The sequence below is a fragment of the Sorex araneus genome, chromosome 1, assembly GCF_027595985.1.
Source record: "Sorex araneus isolate mSorAra2 chromosome 1, mSorAra2.pri, whole genome shotgun sequence".
NCBI lineage: Eukaryota > Metazoa > Chordata > Mammalia > Eulipotyphla > Soricidae > Sorex > Sorex araneus.
Window position 1 is genome coordinate 404,896,244 of NC_073302.1, and position 18,074 is coordinate 404,914,317.

The 18,074-nt window shown below is 48.0% G+C and overlaps 1 protein-coding gene across 5 annotated transcripts in view; it reads right to left on the reverse strand.

The window, feature by feature from the left end:
• Positions 1-18,074, reverse strand: part of ATXN7L1 (ataxin 7 like 1) — a 273,063-nt gene that overhangs the window by 86,171 nt on the left and 168,818 nt on the right. The window contains exon 1 of one of the 5 annotated variants that reach the window (XM_055121057.1): positions 6,545-6,674. The exons of the other annotated variants lie outside the window; for them this stretch is intronic. The gene's annotated coding sequence lies outside the window, so the exon portion shown is untranslated. Of the gene's footprint in view, positions 1-6,544; positions 6,675-18,074 lie in introns of those variants that run through there. 5 annotated transcript variants of the gene reach the window in all.

Here is an 18,074-nt window from a genome sequence, read left to right on the forward strand (position 1 = left end):
ATCTCAAAGATGCCATTTCTTTCGGTAGAGACCAGCTTGTTAGGCCGAAAAGGAGCCTGCGAGGAAGGGAAGCAGGGGAGGGGGTCGGGGGTCAGGGGCAACCCAAGTCCTGCCCTCTCCCTGCAGTGATTGCCTCTCACCTCAGACCCAATCCCGGGAGGGTTGATCAGGGCTCACGGACCCTTATTTTCCAGTAGCTTGTGGGAGCATGTGGCTCCATGTCCCATGGCTGAGACCAGAACCTGAATTCACATCAGGTGTCTGAGGGTGGGGTGGCGAGGGGCCAGGGTTCGATCCCTGGCACTCCAGCAGGAGTGATCCCTTAGCAGAGAGCCAGGAGTAAGCCCTGAGCACATATGGGGGATAGCCCCAACCCCTCCCCTTCCCCCCAATAAAGGAAAAGACAAAAACATTTCCCCAGAAGTGCAGTCCATGGAATAGTCATGTGAATCTGCTGGAATTTTTCACTTAAGAATGTATAGGGCCGGAGCAACATTACAATGGGCAGAGCATTTGGTTTCCATGTGGTTGACCGGGGTTCCATCCCTAACATCCCAGAGGGTCCCCTGGCCCTGCCAGGAGTGATCCCTGAGCACAGAACCATGAGTAAGCCCTGACAGTGTAAGTCTAAAACAAATAAAAGAATTTCCAGGCAGGGAGAGAGTATAGTGGCTAGGGTACCTGCCTAGCATGAATTCAACCAGGGTTCAACTCCCAATTCCATGACCCTTCAGAGTATTGCAAGGTGCTACCTAGGAAGCCTCCAGCATTGCAAGGGAGCCTGGGTATACCCAGCAGTGCAGGGCCCATGTAGCATCGCATCTTTGGGCCCTGGGCATTGAACTGACAGACTGGTGGGTTGAGAATCATTGGTGCCGACCTCCAATGCCTGAACACTGCTTGGGACCCTCCCCTCTCACCCCCTGCCCCAGCTCCTGGTAAAAAAAGGAAAGGAAAAAGAAAAGAAAAGAAAAGAAAAGAAAAGAAAAGAAAAGAAAAGAAAAGAAAAGAAAAGAAAAAGATTTGTGGAAGGCGGAGAGCGATGAAGGTTTCCTAACCTTCACCTAACTGCAGGTCAAATGCATCTGGCCTGGGTATGCCACCTGCATGTCAAAGGTCCTGGTGGGTTGGCCTGGCAGATCCTGCCTAGAGGCCTGGGGCTCGACAGGTGCAGCTGCGGACTTCAAGCCCTGACTGAGCAACGGCACATCAAGCCACGTCTGGGAGGAGCCACTTCCTTTCTTGACTTCCTTTCTTGTTTGGCTTCTACCCTCTTAGTTCGGATGAATCTAGTCATCACGGCTGTCATCCCAGCCAGAGATAACACCTGGAGGGGGAATGGGCTAACTGGCCAGGTAAAGATGCTCCAGGTGAGAACAGGCACCTCTCCACGGCTGCTGGTCGTTAGGACTCTGTCCAGCCCCAGATTCTGCCGGCAGCACTGACCTGCCTCAGACCCCCTGCTTGAGTGTGGTGAGGTGGGCAGAATCACTGGAGGTGAATGGGAGGGGACAGAGTTAGACCCACAACTGTTTGCTGCAATGAAGATTCACCAATCAATGGATCGCTGACCTCTAACAGCAGATCAGTGACTGAGCTCTTATCTGGAGGGAAAGAGAATCAAAGCCAAGACGGAAGATTCAAGAAGGATGTGGGGATGGGCTGGGAGGCAAACAGGCTTTGGAAGACAGAACCCACTGGTGGGCGAACAGGTGGAGTCTTCGCTGGGAGGGGGACTTAGCCAACTCAAATGCCAGGAAGATGGAAAAACTTCGGAATTGGGTCAGAGCAATATCGTACAGTGGGTCGGGTGTTTGTTGTGCATGCGCCTGACCCAGGTTTGATTCTTGGTATCCCATATGGTCCCTCAAGTCCACCAGGAATGATTCCCTGAGCATCACGGGGTGTGGCTCCATCCCTGCCCCTCTCCCCCAAATAAAAAACTTCAGTGTTCAGGGCTGATCTTTTGCATCTCCGGTGTAAAGGGCAGGAGGATCCCTTCAGGATCTTCACTCACTGTCCACAGGGGAGTGTGGCCCTCTAAATCACTACAGACAGAGGAGCACAGACCAATACCCACCTCTTACTTGAGACCTGAAAAAAGGTGAGTCTCCAAACCTAGTCCAACTTACATATCATCGTGGGAGTGAAAGGATGGAGGGATGGGTGCACCAGTTAATCCAATCGATCACTTAAATCTTGTCTATTGATGGGGTTGGAGAGAGAGTATAGTGGGTAGGGCACTTGCCTTGCATGCAGCTGACTCAGGTTTGATACCCAACATCCCATATGCTTCCCTAAGCCCTGCCAGGAGTGATCCCTGAGCATGGAGCAGGAGTAAACCCTCAACACTGCTGGGTGTGGTATAGCCCCCAAACAAAACAAAACAAAACAAAACAAAACAATTCTACCTACCAAAAAAGGTATCCAGTCAGAGCAGGAAGACAGGTATCTGGGGCCAGGGGGCTGGCAGTGAGTTTTTTGGGACATAATAAAACCAAGATGGGATTTCAAGAAGTTGCTCTGTCACTGGCTCTAAAGCAGCTGAAAGCATTATTTGCAGGGACCTACATTGTGGTCACAGGACCTGAGTCTGCTAAGACTCTGAGACCAGAGGTGTCTTAGGAGAAGCCTGGAACCCCATCCAAGAAGAAGCTCCAGCAGAAAGAAGGATGTGAGAAGGATGTGGAGGGGGACCAACAAAAGTTTCCAGCGCTTCTTGATTCTCTATCAACGCCATAGCAACAGACTCTTAACTACGCAGAAAGCCCCACATCGGAACTGTTTTGGCAAAGTGCGCATAAATGAACTCAGACAAAGGAAGATCGTGCATGTGTTGCCAGCCCAGGCTGCCTGTGCCCATGCCGCTGGACACATGTTGTCTGCACACATGTCGCCCACTTCTCCTCTCTTGAGCTGCATCCTCCTGGCTAGCACATGCCTTCCCATTCTGGGGGGCTGGCCCACATCTCCTCTGGAGAGGTGTACTCTCCAGGAGCATCCTCTTCTCTCTCCTTCCTCACAATCTCCAAATAAACTTGGACTGGAGCGATAGCACAGTGGGTAGGGCGTTTGCCTTGCACGCGGCTGACCCGCGTTTGATTCCTCCGTCCCTCTCAGAGAGCCCTGCAAGCTACTGAGAGTATCCCGCCTGCATGGCAGAGTCTGGCAAGCTATCCATGGCGTATATGATATGCCAAAAACAGTAACAACAAGTCTCACAATGGAGACATTAACAATGGGATGACAGTGTGACAGTGCTACTTTACTACTGTCTTCTCCTGAGACTCTTTTCTGTGAGAAGGCAATGGACCCGAGATGCTTGGGTAAGGTCTAGGACTAACTTTCTACAAAAAAGCAATTCATGATTCCAGTCAGAGTCCATACTTCCCCGAGGAACTGGATAGTAGGGATCCTCTGCATGGGCTAAGCAGAGCAAGAGAACTCTTGGTATAGCTTGACAACTGCCGGATGAGACACTGAGGTCTGTACTGTGCAGGGGCTCACTGCAGACTTTTTTTTATTATTGTTATTGGGCCACACCCGGAAAAGCTCAGGGGTTACTACTTCCTGGCTCTGCACTCAGAAATCACTCCTGGCAGTGCTTGGAGAACTATAGGGGGTGCCAGGGATCAAACCAGGGTTTGCCCACTGTGCTATCTCTCACTGAAATCTTCTATCAGTCCAAATCTCTCAGCCATTCCATGAGTGACAGAGGTGGGCAGAGACAAAGTGGCACATTTCCTACTCTTCTGTCCTCCTCACTTCACATAAGATACCCAAGGAACCTCCACAACATAATCAAAAGAAACTAAAGAATGGTTGGGGTGGGAGAGAACAGCTGATAAAAGGAAGCCCCCAGCCAGCAAATAGCTCTATCTTTTGGGTGGTGGTAGTGGTGATGGGGCACACCTGGAGATGATCAGGGCTTACGCCTGGCTCTGTGCTCAGAGATCCCTCCTAGAAGGCTCAGGGGACCATGTGGGATACTGGGGATTGAACCTAGGTGGCCACATGCAAAGCAATCACTCTATCTGCTGTACTATTGTTCTGGCTTGCAGGCAACTAGTTCTTAGCTCCTTTACCTACACCCAGACAGACTGCAGGACAACGGGGATCACACCCACATGCATGTGGCCATGGCTGCAGCCTAAGGGTGGCCTCTGACAATACAGTCCTTGAGAGGCCCAGAGACAGGCACAAAGCATCGAGCCTCAGCAAGGGGACAAAGGTGACAGGGTTCTAGCTGCAGATTCACAGCAGGAGGGATGCATACACTGGGTAGAGAATGGCAGAGGGAAAGGATCAGGTCATCGGACACCTGAGATGACAAGAGGGGGACAGATGAGTGATGTCATGCCCGAGGGACCCAGACCTATCTACTTGAACTCTACAATAAATCTGAACTTTTTCTTTTCTTTTTTTTTTTGGGGGGGTCATACCTGGTGATGCACAGGGGTTACTCCTGGCTGTGCACTCATGAATTACTCCTGGCAGTGCTCAGGGGACCATACGGGATGCTGGGATTCGAACCTGGGTCGGCCGCGTGCAAAGCAAACGCCCTACCCACTGTGCTATCACTCCAGCCCCTAAATTTGAACTTTTTAAGCATCTGGGTTTTATAGGTGATCTTTCACACCACTCTCAATAACCCAGGAGCTCGGGAATGAATCCACCGTGGCTGTAATATACCAAGGCTATCCCAATCTTACCCAGCTGACCAGCTGAGTAAAGGGAAGTCCAGCAATAGCTCCACCCACAGGGTAAGACTGGAAGCAGCTGAGAATCGTTTCTTAACTCTTGGTCTGGAAGCCAGTTCACCCAGTTTGCATGGGGCTATGAGGAGGTGAAGTCTGACGGACAAAGACCAAGCCTGAGTCCGAGCTTCCCAGCCCAGGCCAAACCCCGCTTCTAGCCTTTTTTTTTTCTTTCTGGAATCAGGGGCTTCACTCGTCCTCCATCAACTCAGTGGGGATTGGCACGAGAAAGCATGGGGCATGCTCTGAAGCTGTACAAGCCTGACAGCAAGACAGCCTTGTCATTATTCTCTGCACACTTAGACACCAAAACAAACAAAAATCTCCCCAACTTTCTGGTATGGATGACAGACGCATGGGGGAGAGAACAAAAGGAACCCTTAGCAGCGCTCAGCAGTGAGAAGGACTCAGCAAGCCCGGCCTAATGGTCACATTTATTACCTTGTAAATTTCCATTTCAAGTGTCCACTTTCAAGGGTGTGAGTCAGGAGTACTTGGGGAGGGGAGGCTGGCTTTTCCCTGTGGGATATATAGCCAGCATCCTGGTCACCTCAATACTTAGAAGACCTTTGGTGGAGCCCCTAAGATGTTTACCTTTTCCTTTTCCTCCCTCCTTTTCGATTTGTTTCATTTAAAATATTTAACCCGAGGCACAATGAAGTGTCTCATTTACAACATTCTCCTGGACCATTAGACTGGGACTCCACACTCATTATGCTGATGAACGCGCTACTTAGCCATGCAAATTCCAGGAGTGGCAGACTCCGGGAGAGAGGGGAGGTGTTCAAGGTACCGCGGTATCAAGGGCTGATTTAATTACACAGGCATTCAGTGGGCCAAGCAGAGCAATTTTTAGCCAACTGTTCTAGTAAATATGGGAAACTCTTCCACGGAAGCGCTAATTTTGGCTTAGTGGATTTCAACAAGCACAGACCCAGGAGTAAACCCTGATCATCTCCAGGTGTGCCCCTTACCATCCGCCCCCCCTTCCACCAAACAAGCTACCCCCACAGTTTCACTTCTCCTGCACACTGGCAGGCAACACCTCCCTCCGTCCGCCCCCCCCCCCAAGCTGCCAACCAGGCCACAAAGGCAAACAGATAACATGCATTCACCAGAATTCCAGTTTGCAACTGAAATTATCCTTTGAGAAGTTGTCATCCCGCCCCACCCCCAATGCGACGAACGCCCAGGGTATGACTGCCATGTAAGTGACAACAAATGAAGACCCAGTAACTTCCTGCAGTTGACCTCTGCCCCACCCCACCCCCTTCCTGGACTCCCAGGAGGGCCACACACCCCCGCCCCCCCCCCAATCGGGCTTCTGGGCACCCCAGCACTGCTCCAGTATCCTGGTCAAAACAACTGCTGTAAACCCATTTCAGACGCTGGAAACAATACTTCATCACGGCACGCACCCGCCTCCAGCGCCCCGGAGGAAATGGCATCAGCACTTTCATTTTACTCCGTTTGTCACCGTGCAAAGGCAAACAACAAGTCCATAGACAATGATGAGGGTATCTGATGTCGGAGGCTGGAGAGCTCCAGAACGTTATCCAAGGACCTCGCCAAGAAATGCCAAGTTTGACTAAGAGCTCAAGTCACCCTCGGCTGCACACAGCACCGCGGCGCCTTTGCACGGTTAAGACTTAGAAAACGCTCCTGTTATTCCCCGGTTCTTTAAAAAAAAAAAAAAAAAAAAAATTAAAGTCTATAAATAACCCAGGATCAGCGAAATTATGCAAAACATCCTGCTCGGAAAAGAAATGTAAACTAAAACCACTTACAGAGAGACTCAGGCTGCCAACTTAATCTGATTCTACGACGACTGTAAACACGGTGTACTTTGGGAACCTGAAGCGATCCACCACATGAGCACGGGATGTCATCACCAAAACAAAACAAAACAAAACAAACAAAACTCGACAGCTCAACAAAACCCCGACCCCACCCCACCCCCCCAAAAAAGCGGGCTGTGGGACACGGTCTCCCCCGCACAGCCCAGCGGGGGCGGCTGACCTGCGCGGTGGCCACCGGCTCCCCGCGCCCGCACACGCCAACTGTTTTGACTACCGGCACTTGTTAAACACAGAGTTTCAGGTCCTACCAGTTGGACACCAGAAGTTCACAGAACTGACCCCGTGCCAAGAACAACAAGCACGGAAAAGCAAAAACGCTGCCTCGTGTGCGCGTGTTTTTTTTTTTTTCCCCTTTTTGTTAACAGTTTATGCAAGCCCCAAAGCAATTGGGTAAGAAGGGGTGGGGGGGAAGACTTCAATAACAAAAGCAAAAGATTACCACCTAGAAGGAAATGTAGATGCTGGCAGATAAAAGAACAGACGTCAGCCTGCTTTTTTGGGTGGGATGATGGGGGTGTGCTTGTGCGTGTGCGTGTGCGTGTGCGTGTGCGTGTGTGTGTGTGTGTGTGTGTATGTATTGGGGGGGTTGGTTCCAGATCCTCAGCCTGCTTTATTGGTGCTGTGTGTGTGTGTGTGTGTGTGTGTGTGTGTGTGTGTGTGTGTGTGTTGGGAGGGGGATGTTGAGAAATTCAGCCTGCTTTATTTTGTGTATGTGTGTGTGTGTGTGTTGGGGGGAGGGTTGTTCCAGAACCTCAGCCTGGCTTCAATGGTGTGTTGGGTGGGGGGCAGTTCCCAGAGCCTCCAGCGGGGGAGGGGCAGGTGTCACGTGACCTGCTGTGGTCATTAGCAGGAGGAACTGGGTGCTTCCCTGTAGCATCTTGCGCTTGGCCTGGGACTTTTGAGATTTTTTGAATGCCGGCGGATTTGGTACACATCTGGGTGTGATTGTAGAAGCTTCGGAATGTGGAAGTCAGCCCATCACATAGAAGGAAAAAGGGGTTGCTGAATGGAATTTCTTTCTTTTCTTTCTTTCTTTCTTTCTTTCTTTCTTTCTTTCTTTCTTTCTTTCTTTCTTTCTTTCTTTCTTTCTTTCTTTCTTTCTTTCTTTCTTTCTTTCTTTTTTTTGTTTCTGGGCCCTTCCAGGCTCTGCTCCGGGGGTCAGGAGTTGCTCCCAGCAGTATTCGGAAGACCCTGTGGTACTGGGGATGGAACCCCGTGGTCAGGGTGAAAAGCACCTGCTCAGCCTGTTGAGCCATCTCTTCGGCCCTGAATGGAGATTTTTTTTTCACTTTTTTTTTTTAATTGAATCACTTTGAGATAGACCCATACAAAGCTGTACATGATTAGGTTTCAGTCATTCAGAGCTCCAACACCCATCCCCGCACCAGTGTACATTTCCCAGCACCAGTGTCCCCAGGTTCTCTCCCATCACCCCCATCCTCCACATGCCCGGCCTGTCTCTATGGAAGGTACTGTGCTCTCGCTCTCTCTCTCCCTCCCTCCCTCACTCCCTCTCTCTCTGTGTCTCTCTCTCTCCTTTAGGGCACTGTGGTTTGCAATACAGATACTAAAAGGTTATCAAGAATATCCCTTTACCTATTTTTAACACTCAGTTCTTGTCCAACATGATCGTTCCCAGCTATTATTGTCATACTGGTCTCTATCATACCTACCCTCTGTTCTACAGGCACTTGTGGTTGATTCCAACCACTGACCAGTCCTCCTTGTCCCTGTTTTCCCTAGCCATGGATATTATTAGTCTTCTACTACATTTAAAAAAAAATATACCACAAAAGGATGCTTCTGAATGGAGTTTTTAAGACTCAAAATAAAATAAAATACAATGAAATGAAATAAAATAAAAAGACTTCCAAGTTCCCTGCTCTGGGCAGAAAGGTCAGGAAGTAAATGGTGGTGGGGGGGTCTCTTTCCCTTTTCGATTTGGAGTTTAGGGTTACTAGGTCACCATCCTTCCTCATCAGGACTGGAGTGATGGTGGACAGACAGAGCATTTGGCAAAAATCAATCTAAAGTTATTATTTAGAAAACGGTCTTTATAATGCCAGTGATTTCTATACCAGAAAGTGTGGAGTACCACCGTCTCATCTTAGAACCAAGACAATCAACCACATAAAACCTCAGTTATTGGAAAATGCAAGAATACAAAATCCACAGAGAACTATAGCATGGAGGTAAGAGTGAGAGATTTAGTTTTATTACAGATGTAACGGAGTATAGCACAGCGGGTAGGGCCTTTGCCTTGCACAAGGCCGACCCGGGTTCGATTCCTCCATCCCTCTTGGAGAGCCCAGCAAGCTACTGAGAGTATCCCGCCCACACAGCAGAGCTCAGCAAGCTAGCCATGGCGAATTCGATATGCCAAAAATAGTAACAAGTCTCACAATGGAGATGTTACTGGTGCCAGCTCAAGCAAATCGATGAACAGGATGAAAGTGCTACAGTGCTACTGATGTAATGATAGTGTTACTTTTTTAACAGGGGCCACCCCTGGCCATGCTGAGAGGAGCTGAGGGTGAAGCTCAGGGCTGTGCACTTGCCAATCATCCGTCCTGTTACCCGTAGTTCAAGGTGGAGGGGTTTTAAATCACTGAGTGGACTCAAACCTAACCTCCTCCCTCGGGGCCGAGTGACAGTACAGCAGGTAGGGCATTTGCTTTGCACATGGCCGACCCAAGTTCGATCCTGGCACTCCATACGGTCCCCCCAGCACCACCAGGAGTAATTCCTGAGTGCAGAGCCAGGAGTAACCCTTGAGCATCGATGGGTGTCACCCAAAAAGCAAAAAACAAACAAAACCCCTAACCCCTCCCCAACTACACACACACACACACACACACACACACACACACACACACACACACGCATGCACGCGCGCATGCACAAATCTATCTCTTTTTCTAGTTATTATCCATTGTCTTGTATGAAGAATAAAATGTTGGTCCTGGGGCCGAGAGATAGTATAGTAGGTAGGGCACTTGCACACAGCCAAAGTAGCACTCATGGCACATCCAAAAAGGACCCATAGTCATTACAAACATTACAAACACAGGTGGCTTCTCTCTGGCCAGAGACAGAGCCTGCGGGAGTGAAGTGCTGGGGTCAGCTGACACAAGAAGAGTAAAGGCAACACAGAGTCCCCAGGGACAAAGAAGGGAGTCTGGGGTTTTGTGTGTTTGGTTTTGTTTTCGGGTCGCACCCAATGATGCTCAAATTTACCCCTGGCTCTGCACTCAAGTTCTGGGACCATATGGGATGCCATGTGCAAGGCAAGCGTTCTACCTGCTCTAGCATCTTTCCGTCTCAAAGAAGGGACTTGTCTGGGGGTGGGCAGGGAACCCGGCTGGAGAGGAGGTGCAGGTTCTGACCCCCATCGAGGGTGTGTGAACTTTGTACTCTGGGGTCCTCTGAAGCACCCTTGGAGATGGGACAGATGCCGTATTAAGGTCCTCATTCAATGAAGGAGGGGACTGAGGCTCAAAGCCTGGTGTCTGCCTTAGGGACAGGGTCCTACACTGGTGTCCTGCTTTTGGATGACGCCAGGATGAAGATGCAGCCCCTGTGGCTCTGAGTTCAATCCTTGGCACCACACGTCCCCCTACTCCCAAACCCTCCCAGCACCACTGGGTATGGACCTGATGCCCCATGGGCACCACCCTGCCTCCTCTGAACACTGGACCAGGACCAGCACCACCTGTCCCCCCCCCCCCCCATCACCAGGAGTGGTCCCAGTTTTTTTTTTTTCTTTTTAAAGCAACAGCACATAAATGAAAAGGGGCGGGGTGAGGGGGATGCAGCTCTGGAGGACCGTGGGTGGGTTTGCTCCCCCATATCACATATATCCAGCCCCTCCTCCTCAGCACGGGCCAGGCATTATTCTCACATTCAAAGACGAGTGATATTAGATTTGCGGGCAGCTACAAATCACCAGGACACACAGCAGATCATGGAAAGCACCAGTTCCATCAATTCATAACCAGGTCCCTGATCGCTCCATCAATCAAGTCTCCACATAAGGCAGAGCCAGAAAGGCCAGCAAAGCCATTTCATTAAGAAAGCACATCTTCTCCTGTGATTTCCTCCTTTTCCTCCTCTTCTTTGTCCTTTTCTTTGGTTTTGGGGCCACACCTGGTTGTGCTCAGGGCTTACTTCTGACTCTGTGCTCAGGGATCACTCCTAGCAGTGCTCAGGAGACCCTATGTAGCTGGCTGTATGCAGGGCAAGCACTTTCCCAGATGTACTCTGGCCCTCCTCTCTCATGATTTCCCCACAGTTCCCAGTTCTTATACAGTTTTCCTGCAGCAGCTCACAGCTTATTGCTCCAGAGCTACTGTTCCTGTGGCATTCAGCAGAAAGCAACCATTCTTACCACTTCACAGTGTGCTTTGATTGGATGACTTCATCCATGTGCTAACACTGGCTCCTCACCTAATCCCTGCCTGCGAAGCCAGAGCAGAATGTCCCAGCAGGCCTGCCAAGCTGTCCATTACGCAGCCTGCACCGCCAAGGTGCGCTGTTTCACACGTGGAGGGATTTGGATGAGCACACACAGTGGGGGAACCTCCTCTCTGATGAACAAAGTTAGGCTGAGTTCTTTAGCAATGGCCATCACTGAAAATACAGGATCAAGTGAAGATTCCCGGCATTATATTCCTTCTCTGTGCAAGGTGACACATCCACAGCTCGGCTTGGAAGGGGGAATATTACTGCTATGTGATACATGGGTACAAGTTCACGGCACTTGGTAGCTTTTCCTCTGAGGGGACATAATAGGGACATTACTGCAGCTGACCAGAAGGTATGTTGGGGTGATGAATGGAGACATTTCTCAGGAATCCAAGCACTTGGGCTCATGACCAGAGATGCCGGATGCGAATTGCACAAGGGGAGGTGGGAGGTGGAGGATTTAGAACGCTCTAGAATGCTTTCAACTGCCTTATTTCTCTGCCTCTCTCCTCCCCCCCTTTTTTTTCTTCCCTGAAAACACAGCTCTGTAAAACAGAGAACCATGTGTTCAGGGATACTTTATTCAAATATATAAAGCAGTCAGAAGCCCCATCGAATCACCAAGTGTTCCAGAGACTGGAGCCGCTCCCTGCTTGGACGAGATACCCAGGTGGTTTATTCGTGGTTGTTTGGGTGACACGTGATATCTGCATCCATGCTGCCTGAAGAGACTGTGGTGAGCGGGTACATGATAACAGTCTCTGAAGAGAAACCTATGGGCTTACAAGATTCAGAGTGATGATAAGATTTCCCATCAACTGTGACTACTCCAAGCAATGAGACTGTTTTCTCAAAATGAAAGTGTAGGGCCCATGATTTGACACGCACTAGCATATTTAGGGAAGAGTAATAAGGCCATTTAAAATCAGAACTTCAGGGCAGGAGAGATAGTGCAAGGCTCAGATGTTTGCCTTGCACATGGCCAAACCCCATTCTATCCCCATACCACATACGGTAGCACCAAGCATCAACGGGAGTAATCCCTGAACACAGAGCCAGGAGTAAACCCTGAACACTGACTGACATGGCCCTCAAACCCAAAAATAAATCGGTCAGTCAATCCATGCATCAATCAAATCAAAACTTCTGAAAAAAATCCATGAACTTCTGAAAACTCCAGAACTTCTGAAAAAAATAACAACAAACTTGTATTCTAAGTGGGGCCAGAGTGATAGTACAGTGGGTAAAATGAGTAAAATGAGTAAAAATGAGTAAAATGAGTAAAAATGAGTAAAATGAGTAAAAGTGAGTTGGTAGGAATTATGGACTAGTGGCCAGAAATCTGTGGTAGCTCGCACTGGGGCACTTAGCAAAGTCAGTGCTACCCAGGCGCAGAAGGCCAGTGCTTAGCTAATGCAAAAGGTGGTTGTGGGAATGCTTTCAGCTAAACCTTCGGAGGATGACAAGAGAATGGGAACAAAACTGAGGGCTCATGCCCAGGCTCAGGCATTTGGACCATTCAGCTCCAGCACTGGGAGCATCTGCAGTGTACATTTACAGAGGAGGAAGCTGGGCACGGCCCAGGAAGCTCTGTCAAACACAGCTTGGATGTGCGTAAAGCTGATGGGAAATAAAGGATGAGCTGGGAGAAGACAGAATGGCAAGGTTAGCATGCTGGCACCACTGGCCATGGGCTTGGCTTCAGCCCTTGGGTGGCCATTTCTGGTGCTGCCCTGGAATCTAACTTCCTGGTTAGGACTCACTATTCTCTTGACACCCTTTCCTTTTGTCCTGTTACCTGGACTCCCAGGGATTGAGCCCGCCCATTTATTCTTACTTGGAGCTGACTTTTCATATAACTCTTGGTGATGTGGTTTCAGGACCGAAGTCAAGAAGCAGTTCTGCACCTAGCGGGGTCACCATATCCTAGATGTTCCGGAGAGTGTTAACTGTAATCAGTCTGAGCTAGGACCATGCCACAATTCCCCAAATGACTGGGGATGATGCCGGTGGACTGGTAAGTTCCTTGTGGGCCAGTTCAGAATTCCATGCATTTCTGCAGTCAGGGTGTAAAACACTAGCTGATAGGCTGCAGTGATAGTACAGTGGGTAGGGTGCTTGCCTTGCATGTGGCCAACCCGTGTTCAATCCCTGGCATCCCTTAGGGTCCCACGAGCCTGAAAAAAGAAGCCTTGGTTTTCCCTAGTCAGCTGTTGTGAGCAGTCCCATTTTTACTACCCCCATTCTACATTTTTAATTCCTGCGAATTCCTGAAATGGGAAGTTAATAATAGTCTAACATCATAAAATTCTGTCCCAGTTTATTCTCACGGGAAGACTAAGAACGGGCAATACCCAAGGCAAATAATATGGCAGGGACCTGCATTCTGTAGAATCTCTCTGTAGGATCCTTACACTCTCGGCAACAGTCTTGTCAATTTATAAAAAATCAATTTTTACTTTAATGGGCCTACACACAAAGAGGCTTATCTTTTTTTTTGAGAGTTGAAAAATGCATTTAATGTTTTGTTAGCTATATGATCAGACTAGCCTTAATAATGTACCAAATTGTACTCTCACCAATCGTATTTGAGAGACTTCATTTCTCATTACCCAAACTGGGTATCATTCATTTTTTTTAATCTTTGCTAGCAAGATGGGAAAATTGACATTCCATTATTGTCTTTTTAAAAATTTTAAAAATTTTATTGAATCACCGTGAGATAGTTACGAGATTTCATGTTTGGGTTACACTCTCACAATTATCAAACACCCATCCCTCCACCAGTGCACATTCCCCACCACCAATATCCCCAGTATATCTCCCCTTTCCCACCTTCCCCCTGCCTCCATGACAGACAATATTCCCCATACTCTCTCTCTACTCTTGGGCATTATGGCTTGCAACACAGACACTGAGAAGTCATCATGCTTGGTCCATTATCTACTTTCGGCATGTAAGATGTCCTGCATCCACTGTAACACTCTTGTGACTCAGTAGCACACAGACCCAGTTTTCCTATAAAACCCCCACAAACCTAGCCATAGTTAACTTAGTGCTATATTAAGTTCATCCCCAATTGAGGAGTTTCCTTCCTTTTCTCTTCTACTCTCCAAAAAAATTTTCTATTTCTAACCCTGAGTCTGAGCATCTGTATTATTCCATATTTCCATTCTTGAAAATGCTGAGGAACTTGGGAATCATGGACTAACACAGAGATCTGCCGTCACACCACACCTGCATTAAGTCTGTAGGAAGTCATCCCTGAGCACAGAAGTAAGACCTGAACACCACCAAGTGTGTGGCTCCCCCAATACCCCCCCACAAAAAACTAACAAACAAACAAAATCCCAAAACTTGACTGTGAGTTTATAATACAGATTTTTGTTTGTTTACTTTGGGGTCACACCCAGGGAATAATATGAGATGATGGTGACAGAACCAAGGTCAGCCTCAATCAAGACAAGTGCCCTACCCACTGTACTATCTTTCTGGCCCCTTCTAATCTCAGGCTTTGTTGAATGAAGTCCCTCTTAGTGTGAAACTAAAAATATATGTATATCTGGAAGGTGAATATCTTAATGTTAAGCATGTAACAAATGAAAGAATTTAATTTGTTTTCACTGATTTTTAAAAATATAATATTTTCCAGGTTTCTTCTCCCCGCTCCAGCCACCCTCCCTCCCGCCAATCAAATTGGTGTTTTCAAAGGTTATGTTTGTGGTTCAAGTTAAGGAGAAGCTAAAAAGAATTTTCATTTAAAAGTTAAAATACTGTATCTTCAAAAAAATTGTAGGTACTTTGTAAAAGGAATCTTTACAAAAGATCTTTATTCCGCTATACTTTTTCCTCTTAAATGGCATACTTTGAACATTATTTGATCCCTTTTTTGATAACACAAGGTCACTGTTAAGGGCATTCATTTCTATATTTTGCTGTTAAATAATGATGATTTCAGGACTGAGAACCCTAGCTTGAAAATTTCCTGATCTGAGTGAAGAAATACATTTTATAATGCAACCTAGTTTGGACATACATGTGAAAAAAATTCAAAAGGATGATATTTATCTTTACTAAGTAAAAAGACTACTATTTGCTCTTTAGCCCGTTTAAAGTGTTGATCTGGGACGATCACTCATAGGACTGGAGGGTATGCTTTTGCTTGCAGGAAGATGGGGTTCAAGTCCCAACACCATCTGGTCCCCAGAGTAGAGGTGGATTGACCCCAAAACAAGTTTTTTAAAAATGTTGATTACAACTCTCTAAAAAAATGGATTTCTTGGCTGGAGTGATAGTACAGCAGGTAGGATGCTTACCTAACACACAGTTGACCTGGGTGTGCTCCCTGGCATCATCCTCTGGACATGCTAAGAGTGATTCCTGCGTGCTCAGGAGTAATCTCTGAGCACTACCAGGTATGGACCAAAAACCAGAAACCAAAACCAAACCAAAACAAACAAACAAACAAACAAACAAAAAGTGGTTGTTGAGGTTTCTAGACACTGAAAAATGAGCAGGCCCTCAGCCTCCATACGAAAGGGGCTTTAAGAGCTCCGAGTTCCCTGATTTGCTTTCCCTCGGTCTGAGCTTGCTTCCATAGTTCTGCTTGGAGTCCAAAAGCACCCACCTTGGTAGTCATGTAGAACAAGGACAAGAGTAAAATAACTTGAAAAGTCTTACCCTGCAGTGTCTACTAATATTTTCTGAAGTTGTGTTAGTTCGACAATGATTACTTTCATAATAAAAAGTAAAGCATTTTTCCACTTTGAAGAGACAAAATTCTACATTGTAACGGCAAGTTGTACTTTCTATTTGAGTCACCATTTCTTCTTGCAGTGCCCCCCCAATCCTCGTGGGGTCACTGGCCACACCCACAAGTGGACATAAGACTGATTCCAAGTGCTGGAGTGATGTGGGTAAGGAGTTTGCCTTGTACACGGCCGACCCGGGTTTGATTCCCAGCATCCCACATGGTCCCCCGAGCACCACCAGGAGTTATTCCTAAGTGCAGAGCCAGGAGTTAACCCCTGTGCATTGCTGAGTGTGACCCAGAGAGAAAAAAAAAAAAGAGAGAGAGAGACTGATTCCATAGCCCTTTCACCCCGTTTTGATGTCATTGAAAAAACACTTTTTGTTTTTGGGCCACGTCTAATGGTCCTCAGGGATCACTCCTGGTGTGGATCAGAACCATATGCAGTGCTAGGGATTAAACTCCAGTTGGCCATGTGCAAGGTAAGCACCCCACCCAGTGTCATTTCTCCAGCCCTTGTTGTCCCCACTTCAGAGCAGGGAATGTGGAAACCACAACCAGTGGGGCTCAGGGCTTACCCCTTGCTCTACACTCAGGGATCACTCCTGGCAAGCTTGAGTGGGGTACCAGGGATCAAACCTGGGACAGCCAAGTGCAGGTAAGTGCTGTACTTGCTAAACTATCTCTACACACCACCCCCATTTTTTACAGCATTGTGCTCCTGCAAAGAAGCACAATGATTTCACTTTTAAGGTCCAAATTCTCTTTGGTCGACTTAAGGGTGGATGTAGCAGAGACTTTTTACAATTCTGACAGAAACTACAGGTCTCATGGTTTGACAGAATGACAAAGGACAGAACTGACTTGATCTGTATTTGGAAGGTAGTTTCTGCCAAGTCAAAGTCAACTCAAGGCGTAAAAGCAGTGCTGGTTTTTAAAATTTTGTTTGCTTTTTGGGTCACACCTGGCGATGCACAGGGATTACTCCTGGCTCTGCACTCAGGAATTACCCCTGGCGGTGCTTAGGGGACCACATGGGATGCTGGGAATCAAACCTGGGTTGGCTGTGTGCAAGGCAAACGCCCTACCTCTTGTGCTATCGCTCCAACCCCCTGCTGCTGGTTTTGTACTATACCAAGTATAGTCAGTCCCAGGGGCTAACTGGCATCACACACACACACACACACACACACACACACACACACACACACGGAGAGAGGGCAAGCAGTGCATGACTGTTTACCAATGAGGGAACAGATTTATTAAGGTAAGACACTCAACTCATGGTTTCTCTTTTGGGAACTGGCAGGCAGGATTTGAACCCACATCTATTTATATAAGCCGTACCTGAGCTGATTGCATGGGGAGTGTAGTGTTACTCAGGTTTTTTCTTTTTGGGTCACACCCAGTGATGCACAGGGGCTACTCCTGGCTCATGCACTCAGGAATTACTCCTGGCGGTGCTCAGGGGACCATATGGGATGTTGGGAATTGAATCCGGTTCGGCCGCATGCAAGGCAAATGCCCTACCTGCTGTGCTATCATTCCAGCAACCCCCCCCCCCTTTTTTAAAACCAGACCTCGTATCTTGTTCTTGATTACCTTTCAGTTCACCAATAAAATCCTAATTCTAGGGGCCAGATACAAAGGACTGAGCACAGAGCACTTGCCTTACATGCAGCCAATCCCCATTCAGTTACTGGTTTAGAGGAGGATATTTAAGAGCAGACGTGAAACCGTTAAGTCTGTAGAGCAAAAAGAAAAACTGTGGATCTGTCTGACCTGAACTCCATCAATAAGCTGCGCTGCTGAGAATGAGCAATGACTCCATCCTGCAGAAACTGAAGGGTGTGTATGTGTGTGTGTATGTGAGTGCACGCACGCGCATGCACATGCACACACATGTGTGCTTCTACTCTCCTGTCTTATGATTGAACACACATCTTTTTCTCTTTTGCATTTCGTCTTATTTTATCAAAAGCTTCTTTTCAGGGCGGAGGGAGAAGCTTGAAGGATGTGGGAATATATGAACCAGCTTTCCAGTTCTTTTGCTTTTAATTATTTTGATTGACACACAGCCTTGAGGGATATCTAATGGCCTCTTGCATGTGTGAGCTGGGAGGCATCAGTCCCCAGGAATCTGTCGCGGGGCTGGGTGTCTCTGGGGTGCCAGGCACACTGGCTCATTCCGCTGCCCTCCCCCCCGACCTCCTCCCTACTGCCCGCCGGACTACTGAGAGCCTT